At 45.8% G+C, this 18,404-nt stretch overlaps 2 long non-coding RNA genes across 2 annotated transcripts in view; one reads left to right on the top strand and one right to left on the bottom strand.

Moving 5' to 3' along the window:
* The window catches only part of LOC112981350 (uncharacterized), a 28,133-nt gene extending 20,622 nt beyond the window's left edge, over positions 1 to 7,511 (bottom strand). Inside the window, exons 1-2 of the long non-coding RNA XR_010390383.1 lie at positions 7,374 to 7,511; positions 1,847 to 5,121 (exon numbers count right to left, since the gene is read on the bottom strand). This is a non-coding gene — a long non-coding RNA (uncharacterized LOC112981350). The remainder of the gene's footprint in view (positions 1 to 1,846; positions 5,122 to 7,373) is intronic.
* A 448-nt stretch (positions 7,512 to 7,959) lies between these two features.
* LOC135329147 (uncharacterized) lies at positions 7,960 to 17,538 on the top strand. Its single transcript, XR_010390384.1, has 3 exons — positions 7,960 to 10,062; positions 11,425 to 11,532; positions 15,258 to 17,538. It is a non-coding gene; the product is annotated as an uncharacterized LOC135329147 (long non-coding RNA).
* The last annotated feature ends 866 nt before the right edge of the window (positions 17,539 to 18,404 follow it).

The raw sequence follows: 18,404 nt of genomic DNA, 5'->3' as shown, positions 1-18,404 counted from the left end.
CCAGGCGGGATCGGCGGGGAGACCGCTGGTGCCCTACAAACCAGCAGTACCCAGGCAGTTCGTGTTTTGAACCTGCTGCAAACCAGCAGCCGCAGAAGTAACTGTGAAGTAGCCAGCGAGGACGCGGAGGCTGCTGTTGAGAGCACTGCATGCAAGCTAAATACAGTTGTTGTTTTAGGGGCCAGTGTTTCCTTTAAAGCTGTGCAGTTGTACAGCATATATTTAATAAAATTGCACTTATTTTTCCATCCTCCAAGGTACTTACTGAAATATGTCGCAATAGGCAGAAGCCAAAGTGTTAAAATAAACTGATGACACATCACTAAAAAGAAAAGTAAGGTCAACAACCAAGGATGTTCTTAATAAACTTCAGATGATAAATCATGAAAGAGCCAATAACACTAAGTAGGTCAGCGCTGAATTTACTGTCTGGGCATTTATATTCCATTTGAAGCATTTGCAACTGAAATGCATTTGAGTCCATTTTTTTTGCCTGATACCTATAAACTGCGTGCAAAAACAAAACACTTTTTTTTTTGGTATCATTATCACACTAACAGAGGCAAAGGAATGCTTAACAAGAAAATAGTGTGTGCATGTGAGAAATTTCCGTAAAGAATGGGATAAGTACTACCCGTTTATATTACCAAATAGCAATTTTGTTGGAACATCATAGCAAAATATTGCGAAGCCCAGGATAACGGCTTTGCAAACTAATTTCCACGTAGAATGTTAATTGCACGCCAAGCAGAGCTACGAAGCAGAAAACCCAAGAAGGCCAACAAGCCAAGTGGCCAACAGCATCATGAAAACGGCCTTCAAAACAGAGCAGCAGCAACTAAAAGACGATGCTGAACGTTGCAGCGGCAAATGCAGGACTTACTGCTTTTACCCACCGGCTCCTCGGGACGGGGAAACGCAGCAGCACCGGGGTCATTCGCTGGCGGAGAGGCAGAGTTTGCGTTCCCTCCCCGGGCACATCACCATTTGTTTCACCAAACCGAAACTGCAGTTCAGCAAACTTGGTTTTTCTAGCACAGGAAAGATCGTACATTGGGCTACACAGACGAGGCGAGCCCTGGCTCTTACGTGACTTTGATCCTACTGGAATCCAATATTCTTTGCAACAAAGTCATGGGCTTTAGTGACATATAACAATTTGTTAGGGCACAACAGATACTGAAAGTTTGTGCCAACAGACTCACATTTATCTAATCCCAACAAGCCTACTAACAAAACCTTGACTGGTTTTCTGCAGAAAATGTCATCCGTCCATTTTCAGGTGCTTAATAAACTGATTTTCCTCTGGGTGCATTGCAAGAACAATAGCAACTGTTTTCTTCTGTCAGGAAGCACCTTTAATTTTTAAGATGCTCAGGTACACAAAAAGATTTTCTTGATTTTTTTTATTACTATTTTCCTAACAAATAGGCAGAGCAGCCCATGCTTGTGTAGGAAGTGTAATGCACAAAACATTTGACACAGCTGCAGAAAGCAAAATAATTGAAGACTTTGTCCTGTTTCCATTTAACTTAACGAGAAGGTGGATTACAGAATTGAGGAAAGCAATCTTTTCTGCCTTCCAGACCAAGGTTCAGCTTCCAAACTGGAACAAGCCTTGGGAAGACTGGAGAGGCAAGAAGGGAGTCGGTGACATGATTACCACTGCACAGCAGGCAAATAGCAAGGATCAGCAAGGAGACCTAAACGCATCCTTGCTGCTGCGGCTGCAGCTCACCCGGGCGAGCTCGGGCCCCCCTTGACCCAAGCACCACCCACGGCGCCTGCCAAAGCCCTTTGCACCAGGGCAGTCTGGAGCGGCACCGGGGCATTTGCCGGGAAATACCTGCTTAGCAGCTGGCGAGGACGGAGCAGGAGTCTCTTCTCTGCAGTAGTCGCCCGACTGGATCTTGCCTCGTTTTACCTCTTCGCAGAATGAGGATAACAATATCCAGAGGACTGCAGAGCTACAGGCAGGTTTATAAACACCGCTGTCAGAGCATCTAAGAAGTTAGATTAGAAAGCATTATTTTCAGAAAGGGGAGCTTTGCTTTTCTGTGATATTTACATTTTAGAAGGAACACAATTCTAAGATCTTTTTTATATTGAACACTACTGCAAAGTATCCCTTAATGGAGCAGTTGGTTTCAGCATGTAACCCCACCTAATGAAGAAAAGCCCAACTCTTCAAGAAGTACTCAGCTGAAGTATTTTTTTCTTCCTAAATTTTAAGAATGCTGAAGAGTGCAGAATTCTGTACTGAACTAAAATTTACAAGTTTAAGTCACCTTTAACCCTATTAGAAATACTATTTTTCAGATTAAAAAGTACTTTTGGCATCCTTTTGCCATAACTCAGTATTGTGTCTTTTACTTCCACAAAAGCTGCATTTGCACAGCTGCTCCAGCTTCTTCTCACCCCAGAAGCAGCCAAGCAATCAGCACATAATCAGCCTCTTTGCTTGATCTGAGCAGTCATTTATCATCAGTCCTTATAACTCAAATCTGGACACTTAAGAATTAGAATCATTTTTAAGCTTAGCTTTTTCAGTTCTCAGCATCACAAATAGGAAGCATTACTCAAGTTAGCAAATTAAGCACCTGCCAACAGAGAACATGCAAGAGTAGTTTTGATCTTTTATTCTGAAGTTACAACACAAGCGATTACCAAGATCTAGGTTATCTTGATGATTTTTCCGATCACAATTAAAGTAGGCGCTGCGTGGTTTTCTCAGGGCATTCTCCTCTGCCCTTCTCCTGCTTGCGGCACAGACGTTTTGCCAAGTCTTTGAATTGCCCCTGCTGCGCAGAAGAAACAGGAAACCACCAGTATTTTAACACTGCTTGCCCTACCTTCATTGCTAAGTCTTCAAGCACTGCGCCGTTTGTCTGAAGTTCTCTTAGCCCAGTCGCAGATTTGCACAAATACTGCGCAGGCAGTATCAACAGAAAGGCTGGGAAGCAAATACCACTGAACAGCCAGTTTGTAAGTGTCTGCATTTGCATTTTGCTCCATCAACAGAGAGGTTAACCATGCCAAAAATTGCTGAAAGCTTGCAAATCTACTACTTACTACTTAGTCAAGTTATAGTAATTCATCACATTAATAGCTTTTTGTGGCTAGGTGTAATGACTCTGAAGAAATTTAGTATAGCAGAAGATACTAGTGGGCCAGAGCAGTAAAATTTTGTCTCAAACGCCGTTCCTCCTACCATCCCTCCCGTCTCTCTCAGTCAAAGAGCAGCGTACGCCGCAGCGCGCCTTTGCCAGGTAACACGTCTGCACGCAGCTCCGCTGCAGCAAGACGGACGCATGCGCTGCAGGCAAGCTAATCCGCCCCGAGGCGCAAGGAGGGCGAGGCAGGCAGAGCTGAGCTCCCACGGCTGCTGCACCTGCACCAGCACCGCACCGGGATTTTGCTCGTCGCAGCAGCGGGGAAGGAAAGGACCCAACAGCACCTTCGCTGAGCCTCGTGCCTCCGGGTTGCATGGGCTGCGTATTTGCCGTTTCTGATGTTCTTCACCAGTTCTTCACTGCTGGGAGGCACAGGCCATTCAGCAGGGATCATTAATTTCTAGTCCTCTTCATTCAGTACAAGCCCATTTTATTTAAAATTGCTTAATGTTTTGATGCAGAGTGCGAAGACTAACGGCCTCACAGCTTCCAGCACGTTTGTCTCGGTAAGGCGGTAAGGGCAACGCGCCTTTAGGAACAGTCCGAGCTAACGCGCAAGACTGATATATCAAAAATCCTAATGCAACCAGCAAAACATGTCTGCAAGGCACCATCACATTCTATATTCCTATAAACTGGACTAATAAAGCCATCTGAAAGAACATTTTCTCCTTTTTTTTTTTTTAAAAAAGTCTCATTTTGTTACCTCTTGTTCTTTGATTTAAATTGTTACGAAAAACATGATGTGCATGCTGCAATATTTGATTATTGCTCCAGAAGTGACCCTTTATCACCCTTGTGATTTCTGCTTCCATTGCACTGCATTTCAGAATCTTCCCAGTTTATATTAAAAGAGCATTTTATCTGCTCAAAGGCCAGTTCTCTTTCACATTTCTGTAAAAATACTGAATATAGTATTTATATCATTCAACAAACAAGACTGAGTTACTTTGTTTCTCGGTAGTAACAAGATATTTTAACCTGATGGTGTACAGCGCTAGTAAAAGACACACAAAACGCTCATATGAGCCGTGTCCCTCCAGAATATCACTGCCTTCCTAAGAAACGCCACATTCAGCAGTAACACTCCTCTCTACAGTTTGTTATTTTGTTAGAAACAGGCATTTGAGCACTGTTATTTCATTCATGCCTTCGGGTTTCACGATCACAGGCACCAGCCACCTCCCCGCTGGGCGCCAGCGTCCCCTGCGCCGTCCCAGCACGCTCCCGCGGGAAGGGGCTTTTCCGCCGTCCCCAGAGCCCCCAGCTCCTGACCACCACCCACCAGCCCGGACACGCCAGAGCGCAGCCGGGCCAGCATCAGCCTCCCTAGGGAAGAGTCCGAGATAAACCAACCCAGAGGAATCACAGGCTTTGCAGAATACGGCTTTCGGCGCCCGTTTCTCGCAGGCGCTCAGCAGCCAGGCAGCACGACCGGGGGGTGACGACGACCCACACGTTGACCGCGGCTTCCAGAGGGGCTTCGAGGACGAGGAGACTTCGTGGGGGAGAGCCAGCGCCGTGGGGGGCTCCCATCTAATCCCCCCGAGCAATCACCACGCCGCTTCATTGGGAACCTGCGGCTCGTGAATCACCTGGGTTTGGTTTACTCCGCCAACTCGCGAGCAGGTTGGAAGCCCCAATCCCCGTCATTCGGAAAGGCTGATCCTCCCTCCTCCGGGCCTTCTTGCTGACGCACCATGGGCCGCAACACCTGGCTGCTGGGCTCCCCTCCCACCCAGGCAATTAAGTGGGCAGGCGGATGGAAAAGCAGCACCTGAACTGCATTGCATCAAAGCTTTTTTTCTGCTTTTTTTTTTTTTTTTTTTAAGTTTGGCTCTGTCAGACACAATCTTCATCCTTCTCATCAGAAAGAACGAATCAAACCAGCAGCAGGTGGAACACTTCCTCTGCTTCCCAATGACACTCACTTTAACAAAGCATGTTTCTAGGGAGGAAGAAAAAAAAATCATAAGCTCAAACCTTACAGTAGCTGGGAGCACAGATTTTATTTCAAAAGTTAGCATGCAAGCTGTTGAACTGATTTTATTTATCAAAAGACTTAATTATTTCAGCTGAAAGGCTATTCATGAGACTTTCTGGCTGGCAAGTCTTATGTGAATACATCAAAAAGCCAAGTGACAGCACAGGAATGGCTAAGCCAAAGACAACTTGAATCAAGAGTTAAATGTCTGGCTTCACTTCAGTACCTAAGAATCAAGATAAGACATGGAAAAGTAAAAAGAATTAAGAATATTAAGAATAGTCTAACAGTCACCTTGCTGATGACATTAATCACATGCAACATATTACCTTCAGGGTGAAAGTCTTCATGCATTTCTGTCATGCCCTTATGTTGCTAATTGCTTGATATAAACTTGCTTTGAACAAGTATGTAAAAACGTAAGCATTTCAGTATGTGTTTTACTGCACTCTTCATGCGTGGCCCATAGATCTTGGTGGCATTATTGATGTGAGAAAGTTTAAACAAGTAGAAGAGTGCTTCTGGCCGGGCTACAGACTCCTAAAGAAACAGGCTCCTCCTGGGCTTCAGGAAGATTAGCTGGTTTAAACATTTTCAGTAAATGGAAGCCAAACTGAAAACAAGCAAAAGGCAATTGAATATCTGTATCTCAGTCAACATCACCGGTTAAAAAATCTGAAACGGTCCAGCTGTGCAAACCGTATTATTAGGGCTATATTGGTGTGACTTTGCATGCAGCGTAGCGTCAGCACAGGGGCACGGAAGACTTGCAGAGCGGGACGGCGGTCCCGCGCGCGGAGAGCAGCGCTGCCGGACCAGCGGCAAGGGGCACAGACCGAAACACAGGCTAACCACGAGAAAAGGCCTTTTCACGGCGAGGGTGGCCAAGCACCAGCACGGGCGGCCCGGAGAGGCTGTACAACCTCCATCCCTGCGGGAATTCCCAGCCCGGCGGGACGCAGTGCTGGGCAGCGTGCCGGGCAGACCCGCCGGAGCGGGCCTGGGCCATTCCCGGGGGTGCCTCCGGGGCCTGCCGTGCCGCGGGTCGGAGCCGCGCCGGCCGCTGCTTCCTCCAACGGCATCGGCACAGAAACGCAGACGCATCTGCAGCAGGCCACGCGCAGCCAACACCTCAGAATATAATTTGCACCGTTTGCTGCTTTTAATAGGATTTTATTAACTTAATTAAGCTATGCAGAAACCTTGAAATTTCCAATAAAGTACTAATTTAAAAACAGGTAAATTGTCCCCACTCTTAAGAGGTGGCTGCTTTGCTTGTTGAGTGCCTAATTTTTATCCATGTTCATTTTTCTCTTAGTTTGCAGACTAATTTCTTATTATTGTGCCATCCTGGAAAATTGAGCCCAGCTGTTCAAAATATTAGGATAAAAACGAGTAGGTAGACACAGCAATCTCCTGTGCACTCCACCTCCTTCAGTCCAGATGGGTCTGTTTAACGAATGTGTTAGGTGCCTATAGATCAGGGGGAGCCAAAGAAAAAGCCGTCAAGTTAAGCAAGGGCAAAAGGCAGTGGAATAAAAACCGCAGAAAACAAATCCCGCTGCACACCGGCAACATCGCGGCAAGACACGGTGCCCCACAAGCTAGGCATGGCAGAGGACGCGCTTGCCCGGCCCATCTTTTCCGAGGGGACGTGGAGAGAAAGAGAAGAGAAGAAGAGACTGAGCATAAAAAACAGCCTGTGCCTGATGTCACTCCCTCCTCAGCCTCTCTGCAGCCCCCAGTGCCACTTGCAGCCCTGTCCCGTGCCTCAGGACACCGCTACGCCTTCACTCTCAGGAATGGTAACTGTAGAGAAACTGAGGCCTGCTTATGCTTTTGAGGGGGGAAAAGATGTTCATACACATTTCAGCCAGCTGCTATGACCAACGATTTTGGTGTCAAGCTCCGACTTCCCTCGAAAGGTGCCATCTACTCCCCGCAGCTCCCCGCACCCTGAATCAGAGCTCTACCGAAACAGCAAAAAACGTTTCTCCATGTCTCAAACTGACGCGTGTAGCACACCCGAATACATTAATTAAGACTAGCCCAAGGACTTGGGTTCTGTATCTGACTCCGTAAACCACGCGGCGCTTTCAGATCAGGACCACACCCTTCTCGTTTTGGAGACTTACAGTCTCGAGTTTTGCAGAACTGCCTCCTTGCTATAGCCAGCATTACTCATTCCAAAGAACATTTATTTTTAGATCACTTACTGTCATTAAGGCATACTTGGACTAGTTTCAATCTGACTCACAGCTGAATTCCTGTTCTTCTGGAGGCTGTTTTCTGTCCCCACCCAAAATGAAGGAAGACAAAGCAAAACGAAAGAAAAAAACTCAAAACTGGAATAGAACCAAAACCCTGCAAACACGCTTCCAGCGTGCGTTTGTGCCAGCGTGCCCCGGGAGCGCACGACACGGCCCTTTTGGCCAAATATGGGAAAGGCTGGTGTGTCCTGCTACCATAAAGCTAGACACGTCACTCGAAAGCCTCACGAGACGCTGTAGCGTGGCCAGCCACGGAGGGAGAAGAGCTACGGCCTTTACCGCCGTCCTCGCAGGCTGGCACACGCAGCGACTGCTGCGTCACACCGGTTCATCCTCAAATTCCTGCCACCTCGGCCACCAGGCCAGCCCCTACCCTGCAACGGACCGTCCCCGCTCCTCCCGCCAAGCAACTGCAGCTGCGAGTCGGAAACGCTGCACCGTTGCCCCCGACGTCAGCAGCACAGCCGCTGCCAGGGACCGGTTCCGGCTGCAGCAGGCTGTTTGTCCAAATCTCAGGTGAGAGCGGCCAGAGCCCACGCAACCTGCGCTGCGTCCACACTTCCTACGCAGAGCTCCCGCCCTCGCTTACCCCCGCCGCAGGCTCCTGCAACCACGACCCGGCCGTTGCACCCAGCGATCTGCACCGCTGCCGCGAGGGCAGATGTCCCCCCGCCGACGCCGCGAATGCTCGGAAGACACCAGCTCCCGAACTGCCCAACCGGGCGCAGGTCACCTACGGAAAAGCCCAACCGAAGGCCGCGGACCGGCTGCCCTGGGCTTGGCAGACCTCGGCCGCTGCCGGCTGACGCCTGTGCTGGGACGGGTGCAGGGTACAGCTACACCCGGGAAGGGTCCCGCCTCGCCTTTTTGCCATATGCAAGTAACAGCTCACAGGACCAGCCCTGCCACGGACAGAACGAAGAATTACCCTTGCGCTTCACCACCTGCCCGAATCGTTCCCAGCGCGCTCGGGCGGCCTGCGAAGGGGAGACCACGGCTGCATTCAGCCCAGCCTGCTGCAGCACAGAACGAATAACCCAAACCAGACTTTCCCTATTTGCTCATACAAAATATATCTATGAACACAGGTTGGGGTTTTTTTGTTTTTGGTTTTTTTTTACTTAAATTTATCTGTATAGTACTCAGAGAAGAATTACACACAGAATGAGAATGCATACGTAATTTTGACACAGAAGTTTTAAACTCATCCCAACTAGGATACACAAAACAAAGCCGCAAGCCTCCTAGGTGCAGCCATGCTGGAGAGCAAGACCGTACCAAGGGATGTGGCGAGCAGTGCCGCTTTGTTAAGATGGTTTTTACAGAATTACGCATTCAGCTTGTAAAGTGAGATGCAGCTAGCTCACTGAAAGATAAAATAGCTTTGAAAACAAAACAAAACAAAAGGTAGATCTGCACTGAGTAACCTTGGTGGGAAGAGGAAATTTCTTTTGGAACGTCAGCCTTTTGGGAAAGCAGCTTACACGTTCCTCTGTTTGAATGCTGCAGATTATTTCGTCCTTTTCAAGATAATCGCCACAAGGACTCCTTTTTGTTCTATTTTTGATGTGTTTAATGAAAAGACCAGGAGCGCAGTAGTAAAGAAATGTCTAGTATTCAGACTTTTCACTAGTTAGTTTGGAGAGATAGAAGTAGATGGGGATTTTAGGGATAGCCACTAAATCAAATGTATTAACTAGGATTATCTCAGAAAGTGAAAGGAACCAGGGTGAAATAGGTCATAAAATTATCCGAGATGTCTGGGTTTTGTCTAGGAACTGCTAAACTGAACAGAAAAGACTTTTATGAAGTCTAAGGAAGAAAAAGGTCTCCTTTACCAGTATCAGAAACAAAAACAGTAGGATAAATGGGACAAAGCGACAGCAAACACTAATGTGTTTTTGCCATTAGTATATTATTCAACTTCAGGCAAAGGACAGACAGACTGGCTAAGCAATACAAAAACTGCGATGGGCACAGTTTTGAATGATCAGGGTAAAAACTAATATGTTAATCGAGATCTCACAATGAAGGTCTAACCAAGGACTTCTGAGTCAATACTCAGAAACAGGCTAACTATGTCCAGATTGTAATTCTAATTAAACAATCATCACGTGAAATATTTAAAAGCTAAATCAGCTCATCTGTGTTTCTCAGTTCTAGTCACATGAATGCATATTGCATTGCTGTCAGAGAGGCTGTTTCTCAAACTTGTGTGCCACGGGGAGAAGGAACCACCAGAGCTTGCCATGTGCTGCCTTGCAGACCATGCCCGTTTTAAGTCTGCTTTCATATTTTTCAGTAAGACAGCTGCATCATAAATTTCATTTTTAAAGGAAGGGACTACAGGTCTACAGTGCATAAACTACTGCAGATAAATCTCTACCCACAAGTTACAAAATGAAGACCATCAGCTGTTACCTCTAGTAGATCTGCTGCATGCTATAACAAGACTACGAAGTAGGAGCGCTGTTGAGATGCAACAGGTTTTGTAAGACACCGTACTAAGAAGTGACAGTCACCACAGGCTCCTTTGCAGAGTAAAATAGTCAGTCAGTAAAACTCAAAAGCACTCTAAGGATGCTCTGCACCACTACTTCCAATTTACACATGTGAGAACTGAAGCATGGATAAGGTAAGAGCTCAGTTTACTGCTGCTCCAGTTTCCTTGGCCTTTTGGGTAATTCATCCTCCTCCAAAACATCTACAAAAACTTCCAAACGCAGGAGATGGAGACGCACTCCAAATTCCACAGCCGTGCCCAGGCTTTCCCTGGACGTGCTGCTGGAAAGAGGTGGCCTTGGGCCGGCACGCCGCTCCCACGTCGCCCTGAAGCGACCAGAGCCCCTCTCAGCTCTACCGCCGTGCCGCCCCTCCGGAGGCTCGGGCACAAGCCCTGTTCAAGCCTGGCCTTGACACTCCCTGCGGCCCCCCGTTCCGCTCTTTCCCCAGTTTCCTCCGACACATCGCCCCGGGCTCGTGCGAGACCACCCACTGCAAACGCTACTCCTCCCTCACCGAAAGAAGGGAGGATCCCTGGGGCGCAGTCCTTGCCCTGCTCCCCGCCCAAGGGAAGGGCTGCAAGTGCGGTGCCTCCTTGAAACGTTATTAACATTTGTTAAAGGAGAAGGCCATTTTTCTGATTTAACAGGGGGTTATAATTGGGAGAGCACCTCCAGAACCAGGGAACTGCAGCAAAATCACGTATATTAATTGTACAGCAATGGCTGCATGCAACCATTTATAGTTCTCCAGTTGCGTTCAACTGCACGGATTTTAAAAATACATTTGTGAGATTACCAAACTTTATCTCTCTGTTTTGGCTTTAAGTCCAAACAAGCCTGCTGCAATGCTGCCTTTCAGCCACAGGAGAGCATGAAGATCTCATTTGTTGGGTGCGTTTTACAGCACCGAGTGAAGCTTGAGCGGCAGCACAGCCTGATTCTTAGACCCTGTTCTGTTAAAAGCAAGTGCAAAGCTCAGTGCTTTGGTGCATATGGAAAGGTTTGTTGCTTCACCATATATCTCCAGTTTAATTTGATCATTGCCAACTCTTCCCCGCTCCTGTGTTTTCTGACTTTAGTGATGTATATAGCATGAATGTTCTCTGTTAAACTTCCCATATAGAAGGACTAGGCTCTACTTACTTCAGATTTATAATTCATTGTCCTCTTGCATGTTGAACGGATGGGTCCTAACAGGGATTTTTATTTGGCCTGTATATGTTCATGCCTAGAATTCTTCAGACAGAGTGAAATCAGACTTGCCATTAATAGCTACAGCTGATATATTGGTCTGACCTCGTAACTGACCCTGCTTTGAGCAGGAGATTGGATTAGATGATCTCCCCAGGTGCCTTCCAACATCAGTTATCCTATGACTCTATGATATTAAATATTGTTATAATATTAAATAGGAAATATTTCCTGGGATTAAACAAAAGCTAGTCTCGGGGAAAACGGTCAATGAAGTGTTCACTTGTTTTCCTGTGTCTTAGATGGTCCATAAATCCAACTGCTGGCATACAGTATCTGCAACGAATACATTAAAAAGAAGAAAACATTATAAATGACTGTGAGAAGAGACACAAAGCAACAGGCACCAGGTACGGAATTTTGGAAAAAGTATGTGAAATCGGAAATAATATTTGACATGAAAAATCTCAGAATATATTGGTTTTACATACTGCCTTAATCTCTAAATGTTGCAAACCATCATAATAAGTAGTGCTGCGAAATACAGTTTCCAAAAGTATTTACAATCTTGATTTTCAAAACTGTTTCAGACTTTTCAGGGTCAAAGTCACAATGCACACTATTTGCAAAGGCAAATATTACATGCTACTGATCCTTATTTTACTTGAAAAATCAATGTTTTGCCTGGACTCCAGGTCATCTATGCCACTTCCTCCTTTGGGAATGTTTTAAAAGAGAAAGCCCTGTTCAACCCTTTAAAAAAGAACCATTTGTACCTGCACCCAAAAGATGCTAACTTTGACGGATGAAACTGTCTACTGCAATGCCGACTTTGGAGGAAGGAAGGAAGAGTCCAGGATGTTGCTTGCTTAGTTGGGTCATGCAAATACTTCTAGTTTCTTTTTCTGCGGTTCCTAATTCCACTTATACAGGAAGCAGGTTTTGCATTTTGCTCCAGGAAGAGTCCCAAAAGAAAACATTGGGCAGCAGCTGTGGAGAGAAATCCAGCCGAGCTCATCTAAGGGACTTAAAACGCTAACACTGGTGCCTGCACCAGTCCTATTCTTTTCTTTCTCCTACTTCTGTCGCCAAAGCTTTCTCCATTCCAACGTGAGCAAACACACCAGATCTCCTTCTTCTCATTTAAAATCCTCATAAAGATCCTTGGTACTCACCCAGGCCAGATGCTTTCTGCATCCCAGTCTGTCCTAACAATATGAAAAAGAAAGAAAAGAGAAGAGAAACAGTTGGAAGGCAACCTAAATTACCATTCCCCCTTAGCTTTCCTGGTGCTTCCTAACTCTATTCAAAAGTCTCTTCAAATGCAGTGTGGTGTTATTTTCTTTTTATCTGTTGCCTCTTAATTCATGGCGATGCTTACTGGTGGATGCAAGCAATGTATGAACAGTCCTTCCAGTCATTAAAGTACTGCCTTTTGTCACAGTGCCCATTCCAAAAAACAATTGTTTATTTCTAGTTTTCAACAGAGTGAAGTTGGTGCCATTAACTTTGATGGAAATGACCTCTATGGAATAACACATTCTTAGTCACACTTTATTTCATAAAAAAACCTCTCCATGTGTGACAAAATGGAGAGAAAGTGATTACAGTTGTGGTAATATAGCTGGTAAGTAAATAAATTACTGCAAATGTACCATGCAGAATTTCTTGGTTGATGTCAGCTCTTATTTTTCTTAAGCTGACAGAGAGGAAGTTATATCTGAGATCTAAATATAATCTATAATGAATATTCATGAACATTATTGCTGACACAATGAGAATGATTAAATGTGCCGATGAAGTAATGATAAATGCAGCTTTGTGAATTTGTGACCTGGAGTATGTTAGTGAGAACGAAAGGATGAATTTGGTTCACGTTGATTTAAAAGCACAGGAAAAACAAGAAAGCCATTCTTCTCTCTTCTAAGAACCTGATCCTCTGAAGCTCCGTGCTAAAATTAACCATTTTTACAACACAAATCTAAATGCACACACCTGCAAAAGAGCTTTTCATTAAAAACTACTTATGCTTCACAGCTTTCTGCGGCTTCTTTGTTAAACACTAACAACGATCTATTATTTCTGGTGCACGCGTGCATGCCAAGCACCTCGCAGCCAAAGCCAGGGCTCCTGGGCCTGGGCATTTATAGCTTGCAAGCTGGTCGAGGTAGCCCTCACCTCACGAAATCTCACTGCAGCGCTGAAACCTAATGTGGGCATATTGGCTACTACAGGATTTTGTTTTAATGGTTGTGATTAATCTTTAATGCATATGAAATTAATTTTATTGGGTTTTGATCTGGCTCTGCCACCAGTGCAGGCTTTGGTCACAACTGCATTTTGCAACTGTTGCCTATGTTCGGTAATAACGTGCTGTTCGAATGGGCAATGGTACTTACAAAGTTACGAGATACTAGTTATAAAGAAAATTGCAAAATTTGCATTAGCATGATTTAATGTTTTCATCGTTAACTACAGATCACTCCCACTATAAGATTTCAGAAGGATCAAGCCAGGTTTTTTACCAAAAAACCCCCAACCAAACAAACAAACAAAAATTACCGTTTCCCATCTACTAAAAAGAATAATTAGGATTTTGGGTGTTTATACCAGGAACATTAACTTTTCACAAAGTCATGCTATAAATGCAACATACATCTTATCTGCAGCAAGAACTTCCCTTCCCATGTTGAAAAATATGCTGGCACTAGGAATCCTGTAATTACCATATTTATCCCCCAGGTCTAGATAAACAAGCTATGCTCTATCTACACGATGGGCTTAAAACAAATGCTCTTCAAGACGTTATCTAGTTATTTGCTCTGATTTTGTAGCTGCTTTACAGAGAAGCAATATTTACTGCGCTGAAGAAGGAACTCATGCCCAGAAAACCGAGCTGCCTTGCACAGGGCAGGATCAGATTAAGAATAGAGAGATGAGTCCTGAAAGACCTTCCTGAGGTACCTACCCAGAAAAACAATAATAAACAACAATAACTATTATTATTATTATTATACCACCTTCCTGAATAATAGTAACGCCTTCCTGAGGACTCCTCCTCACAATTCTCAAATGACTGTTAAAAACATATTACATTTTCATAGCTGTCGAAACTACAGTGTCATTGGTGAGCACGAGCAAACCTCACATCCCTTCCTGCTCCAGGAGGAATTAATCAAATGAAACAAATCACCTTTATAGATTCTCATATTGAAACAACTTTAATTCTTTCCCTTTCCATCCTAGACCCTCCTTTCATACCTTACAGCTCCCAGCAGTGCTGACAGTCTGTCCCTAAATTGGCAGCAAGGCGTTCTTGGCTCGTATACCTTCAGGAATAAAGGTTTTATGGCTAGAACATCCTTCCAAATTCTGCTCCCATTTAGGACACAAAAAACAAGAATCAGCCAGATGTGCTATGCACCTGCACAAATGTTTGTAAGAGTACGCACATTGAATTACGTGTTTATTATATCAGTAAGTGAACGCTTAAACTGTGTGTTTATTTCACATGGGAAATAGAGCTCTTGAACAAAAAGGCACCATTTTTGTTGTCACTCTGGCCACAACCGAATTATTCTCTGCCGCCCTACAATACTAAATTATAATCATCAACATGATTTGAACACGCTTAAGAGCTGAATCAGCCTTTAAGATACTATTCTAAAAATGTCTTTAAAGACAAACAGGTTTGGCTTATTTGTTTATATATATATATACACACACACACACATATATATATACATATATATATATATATCCCCACAGGCAGGCATTACATCCTTCTGTAGTAGTTGTAGTTGTATCTATTCCATCCTACATAAGAACATTTATCTAAAGAATTCAAATTATATAATTAATTTTAAAACAGCACTCATCTGTCCATGCCCAGGCTTTTGCTTCCACGCCTGCATAGTGTGGAAAAGTATGTGGCAAGAGCACGAAACGCAAGGGCTGCTCCGCCACCCGCGAAAGGCAGCCGGAGACGCTCGGTGCCGCAGCACCCAGCGGGGCAGCTCGGGGTGGGGGGGGCACGGGCTTGGCCGGTTTGGGTGCAGCCTTGCTAGGGGGGCCCAGTGCTCGCCCACGTTTTTAGCTCAGTATGAAGTTAAAACTTCTTGCTCTTCTTTTCCAGATTGTTCAAACTGATTTATGCCTCGTCTCTCCTATTATTTTGACTTTTGGCTCCTGACAATTTCTGTTGGTTGTTCAAGTGAGCTACCTACCGGTGCTAAAAAAAAAAAGCACCAAGGATGAAGATGGCTGTGGAGGGCATTGCTCGTTCCTTACAAATTTACTGTAAACTTACTGCAGCGACAGCCTTCTCCGTCACAGCCCCACGGACGTTCACCGTAGCTCAAGGTGCCTCTGCGCGGCGGCTGCTTCCTCACCCGCAAGCCGACGTCCAGCCACGCGCTGGAAGCTGCCGGACCTGCGTGACGTCCTTACCCTCCCCGCCGGCAGCTTCTGCTTCTCAGCCCGAGTTTCACAACTCGCCTGACTTCCCGCCCGCGGGAGGGTGGCCGTGAGCGGGGATGCCCGGGGGACCGGCAGCCCCTCGGGGTCCCAGCCCGGGCGTCACCCGTGCGAGGCCGTGGGCGCCCACCTGGGCTGAAGCCCGCTGCTGCCGCGTGTCCCGGGTGGGGACCGTCACCACGCGCGTGGGTGCTGCCTGGCCGCCAGCGCGCCTGCTGGGTCCCCTGGCTGGGCACCGCGCTCCTTGAGCCCCTGCTCCGAGCCCCGGGGCTGCAGCGGGGCCCTTGCAGGGGGCATCTGCGGGAAACAGCCGAAGGCCAGACCTGGGTGTTGACAGACACCCGTGGATCAAGATCGCCTTGCTTCCTGCAGCTGGGTTTGCAAAACATCCGACACGTCACCGACTCTCATGGAACACGCGCAGCAGCAGAATTCGAAGAAATGAAAAACGGAGACAGACAGCGAAGTCTCCGCATGTAGGAGTCACCAACCAGACCTAGGACAAAACGTGTAGAAATGGAAGAAAAAACACCCTGAACCTTTTCAGGCTCTAGATCCCCGTCGCTGTTTGCTTCAGTCCCCAAACTGCAGCGTGTCACGACGCAGCTCTCGCCCTCACGTGCACACTGCGAGTGGACATGCGTTAAACCCCTTGAGGCGCACAGAAAGAGCGGTAACAGAAAAGCCAACAGCAAGCTTGTAAAGTAATCACCTCTCTCTTTTCCACAAGTTCCATTTGCTACTTGAAAAAAACATAAAACCATAGTTACCAAATAGGAACGCGGCGACTAGAACAAACATCATTACTGTAATGGCTCATGCCATAGAAAGCAGCAATTTCCTGACGACAGGCCAACTGACCAGGGCCGCTTCCACGTTCATGCTCAGTCGCGTGGCACATCTGATGAAGCACTACCAATACTAAATTCAGTGGGGCAGACTTTTTTCCTGGTAGCATTTTTATAACTACATCATTTATTACAATAAAGTTATATAAAGTAAACCCATGAAATTCAATATTTTTTCCCCTATGGATAAAAGTTATTTTTACTTATGACAAAATATGTTAACACTGATAGCAGCTTGGTGCTATATGAAGTACAGAAACTTACCATAAGCTACCATTTCATATGATTTTTTTTTTATATTCTCTTCCTGCAATTTAACTGCATAGCAACAAAAAAAGAGCTTAACATCTGCTGGTCTAGTCCTATTGAAGTTAGAGCAGTTGCAATCCTTCAGAATTTTAACTAAACTGGATTAATAACCTATTTTCTAGTTAGCAAGTGTCTGTTCTTTAAAATTTCATGTGTCATTGATATGATCACTACACATACTAGAGAAGTAATAGCATCACTATTATAAGAAACATTTTAAATAATTTATGGGAGTTTTATTAGCCAACGTTAGGTGCTCAGATGCATAGGCACCAGCTTCTGTAACTCAGCACCTTTTCTATGACAGATACCTGTTGATAAAAGGAACCTCACTGACGTTAATGGAATGGCTGGCAACTTTTACTGATGGCAAAATCAGGCCCTTTTTTCGTAATTTTGTGACAGCCTTAAAGAGAGTGAGACCTGTCTGAAGAACGGGCACTCACGTCTCGGACTGCTGTGGCTTCGGGTTTATTCCTTGGAGACTCTCAGGCTCCCACCACAGGCCGGAAAACATCGGGTGAGCGTCAGGTAGGACGAGCTGCACCTCCAAAGCAAGCCTTTCCCTACGGGCTATCTCTGAAAGTGGAGAGAGATTTTCTAATGTAATTAAAAATAGCGTGTGGCTAAGATTAATACAAACCTCATTAGACAGATCCTTCCACATTGGCAGCGCGGATGCTTGCAGGGAAGCTGCCTGCTCTAACCTGCTCTTCCGCACGCGCAGCCGCCGGCTGCCTTTGAGCTGTGCGGTGCTACGTGACCCGAAGGCTGCCCAAGCCGTTTCTGCCAACGGGCCGGCAAGCAGAGGCAGCGTTTTCCTCCTCTGCAGTAGGAAGTCGTCGATACAGAGAATAAACAAGTGCCTCACTGCCCCGACCTTCTGCTTCCTCTTTTGTGGCGGATCTCTGGATATCGAACTTGCATTTACACAGCCCAGGATTCAAATCATGGTAAGGAGCAGCACGTAAGCCTACTACCGGCAGAGAGAAACGGGGCTGCTGGGCCCAAGGCCCTGCTGTGGGACGCGGTTTCAAACGGAGAAGAAAGGCTCTTCGACCACCAGAGCGCAGGAACAGTCTCTTCTGCAGCGAGGAAGAAGGGTGCATACCAAGCAAACAATCGCATGAATTTGTGCACTCTAAAGGAGTCTCTTTTGATAGTCACAGGAATGACACCTCGCAGCCGGACATCCACTGGTGCTAGCTTCTCCCCAGCGTCTTGCCAACGAGCTGCGTATGTCACCAAGAAAACACTGCACGTGGCGAACTGAACCAAATGTGGTATTCCACAATTAATAACATTTATCATTATTACATGCATCTCACTAATAACTCTGCTAGGTGACCTGTGACCAGCAGGTGCAATTGTGTTGTTGAAGAAAACGCATTTCATTTGGTTTAGTAGATTCCTACATTAGACATGGTGTATGAACTCAGGTTAAATAGAAAGTAGCTTCGTACTGGAAATTCAAAATTTCTCCTTTCAAATTTTTTCTCAAGCCCAATATGAATGAAGGTAGTGAAAGCAAATATAGATCGCCAGAAAGAAGAGCTGATAACCAAAATTACTAATGTGAAAAAAAAAAGTTTAAACACAAGGAGTACGTCCAGGCAGAGTATAGATATCCCTTCTACATCTGTTATAGG

The sequence above is a fragment of the Dromaius novaehollandiae genome, chromosome 9 (genome assembly GCF_036370855.1).
Source record: "Dromaius novaehollandiae isolate bDroNov1 chromosome 9, bDroNov1.hap1, whole genome shotgun sequence".
In the NCBI taxonomy this organism is placed as follows: Eukaryota; Metazoa; Chordata; class Aves; order Casuariiformes; family Dromaiidae; genus Dromaius; species Dromaius novaehollandiae.
This window is presented reverse-complemented; position numbering and strand designations above follow the sequence as displayed.